We start from the raw sequence: 3048 nt of genomic DNA on the forward strand, positions 1-3048 counted from the left end.
CAACGCCTAACACGCGTTGCCGGGTAGTCTATTCCCGTAAGAAAGACGAAGTCTATGTATTCAAAGTCATAGCATCAAGTCTAAGAAAAGCAATTTTCTTAGCACAACGTTACATGCGGAACGGATTTCGACAATCCGCATGCTAGCCCGATTCAAACGGTAATCGGTAAAGGCACATCAAACCCGTTGATGGCTGGGGGTTTGCCAAAAATCCCATAAAATCTGTCATTCAGAAGAAATACAGACAAATCACAAGAAAGAAGCAAATGCGGAGTTTCTATTAATAGGTCAAGTCAAAAGCATACAACAAAGAGCTCATTAGCCCGAAGGCAACTGACGGCTAAGAATATGAGACTTTAAGCTAAAAAGTCTATCTGCATAACTCTGCTCAAGTCCCACCTGCAGATCTGCTCGGGCAGATTCCTCAGAACAGCTCAAGATCTCCGCAGCTTCACTCTTCAACTTCATCAATCCCTCCTGAGTGGATCCGAACTCCTCGAGTACCCGGTCACGAGAACGCTCTAGTCCGATCAAGTCATCTGCGATAAGAACGGCGGATTCCTCGGCACGCTTCAAGGCCTCCTTCAACCTAGTCGCTTCCTCGCGATTCGAGTCCAAGGAACGGAGTAACTCAGCTTTCTCCCTATCCATCCTCGCCATGTTAGCCATTAGATGCGCAAGGGAGCTCTCGCGTGACTGAAGCTCACGCCCGACGGAAGATCTCAGTTCACGCCACTGCTCCATCCTATGCTCTAACTCAGAGGATACGAAAGAAGAAGCCCCGGTAACCTCCAGTTCCTTCAACTCTCGTATCTCTGACTCCAGGGCAGCGAAATCAGCAGTGAAGGAATCAGCCAGTTCCGGGTATCCTTCTTCCCTCATCATCGTCATGTGGCGAGAGAAGGAACGCCGGAACTGATCGAAGCCGCCTCCTCGGTGGAGAAGCTTCTCGATCAAGCCATTATACCAGGCGGTGAAGAAGCTGAGGTCCGTACGGAAAGCCTCTCCGTCAGGATCAGTATCGGCCAAAAGGCTACGGACACGCTCGTGCAAAGAAGATCGAGATCCTACAAGCAACAACTTGGAAGCTCAGTGAACTATCGAATATGAAAAGGAAAGTCAAAAGGCAAGTTCTGAACATACCGACACCAACAGACGTCCCCTCGGGTTGAGATCCGACAGGCTCTGAGACAGCAGCAGAAGAGGGTACATCAGCCCCTGCAGGCGCATTGCTCGCACCACTCGGCAAAGACGGGGAGGCACCACTGCTATGAAGACTTTCAACCCCGGGGACTGTAGCAGTATCAGGCTGAACGCCTGGTCCTACAGTGACATTCCTATGTTAACCAAATGGAAATTTGGACAAATAAGGAGAATCGGGATAAGAAGGTCGTATGAATACCTGCAATCCCCATGTCCTCAGATGCAGCCGGAATGCCAAGAGTCATAAGAGTATCGGCCCAAGCTGCTGGTCCTATGATGACACTCTCTTATTAGTCAAAATGAAAATTTAGACGAATAAGAAGAATTGGGATCTGCATACCTGTAGATCCATTATCCGCGGGCATTTGAGGGATGCCAGGAGTCATATGAGAATCAGTCCTAGCGGCTGGTCCTATGATTGCACTCATTAGTCAAAAGACAGATAAACATAGGAAAGTACAATATCCCTGAATCGTATACATACCTGCAAGCCCGTCGCTCTGAGGCAAACTGGATATGCCAGGGATAGATACCGGGCTAACTCCAATGGTAGACGCTGCGATAATCAATCATTCATTAGTCATATGAAATATCGGGCAAGAGGGAGAAAATCAGATATATACCGGTAGATGAATCGTTCCCGAAGAATGGTCTCTCGGTCCCTCTGGAAGTCTGCTCAGCCAGCATGTCAGCTAATAAGCCGGCATCCGGCTTCGAGAAGCTTGGCCCCTCCATCGCAACATCTGCAGGGTAACCCAAATGTTGAAGGATGAGGAAAGCTCAAACGAGAAATCTTCCTTCACCTTACATAAGGAAAATGACATTGGATGCGGATATACCTGAATAAGGGATTGTGGGCTCAACATTATTTATCTGCTCAAGATCGATGTTAAGGTCGATGCCCAAAGACCCATCGTGAAAAGCGTCGCACATTTGTTGCACAAAGCAATCCATGTTGTCAACGCCAGGGGACGCCGAACCCGGTGGGAGTTCGCCCTCCTCGAAGAAACCTGAAGCACAAAACATGGTCACAAATCCCCAAAAGGTAAACAACCTTGAAGCAAGAGCAATTGAATGTTACCTCCCCCTCCATCGGCGGTGCTCCCTAAGTCCACTCCACAGGGACGCTGACCGTCATGGGACTTATGGGCAGTCTTCTTCCTCTTCGGGGCACCAACCCTCCGAGGACCATAGGGTCGAACATGCGCAGGCCTATCACACGTTTCAACGTGTGTAGGAGCTGAGGGCTCATGATCACCGGCTGTCCTACCTAAAATGACAATAGCCATTTCAATGAAAAAGAGCTGTCATTTATGGAAAATGAAAATTAAAAGAGATAGGACAAACCAGTATCGAAGTCCCCTCTGCCGGTATCCACGTCCGCATACTCGTCCTCGGAGTTCTCGTCATCATCACCCGCAGGGAGAAGTTCTTCTTCGTCTGAGACAAGAGATTTGGCATGCCCTTTTCTCCGCTTCTGAGCAAGCTCAGCTCTGCGACCAGCCATCATAGCAGCCCGGACCGCATACTCGGACTGCAACTCTGAGAGGCTCCTCGCGCTGATGGACTCATATGCAGAAAGGAACCACTTGCAGCTGAGGAAAGTGATCAATGGCTTACGCCGGTACGAAGGAAGAGCAAAACGGGCTCCAGTACAGCCCACCATCGTCCATAGCCACGCTCGAACGCCATCAATCAATCCTCCCTCAACCCGCAGGCTGCGGCTCGGATTCCCGACATACAGTTGGTCATAGCCGAATTGTCGAGCAAAGCGGCAAGGGAGATAAGGCTCTATGTGGCACTGGTTCTTCACCCGAAGGACGAGATAGCCTACACGGATGTTCA

At 49.7% G+C, this 3048-nt stretch overlaps 2 long non-coding RNA genes across 2 annotated transcripts; both read right to left on the reverse strand.

The window, feature by feature from the left end:
* LOC109844490 lies at positions 1437-1865 on the reverse strand. Its single transcript, XR_002248043.1, has 4 exons — positions 1827-1865; positions 1688-1759; positions 1544-1615; positions 1437-1474 (listed from the first exon to the last, which is right to left on the reverse strand). It is a non-coding gene; the product is annotated as an uncharacterized LOC109844490 (long non-coding RNA).
* LOC109844204 lies at positions 1915-2426 on the reverse strand. The gene is made up of 3 exons (XR_002247908.1): positions 2285-2426; positions 2043-2213; positions 1915-1946 (listed from the first exon to the last, which is right to left on the reverse strand). It is a non-coding gene; the product is annotated as an uncharacterized LOC109844204 (long non-coding RNA).

Source organism: Asparagus officinalis, chromosome 6 (genome assembly GCF_001876935.1).
Source record: "Asparagus officinalis chromosome 6, Aspof.V1, whole genome shotgun sequence".
NCBI lineage: Eukaryota > Viridiplantae > Streptophyta > Magnoliopsida > Asparagales > Asparagaceae > Asparagus > Asparagus officinalis.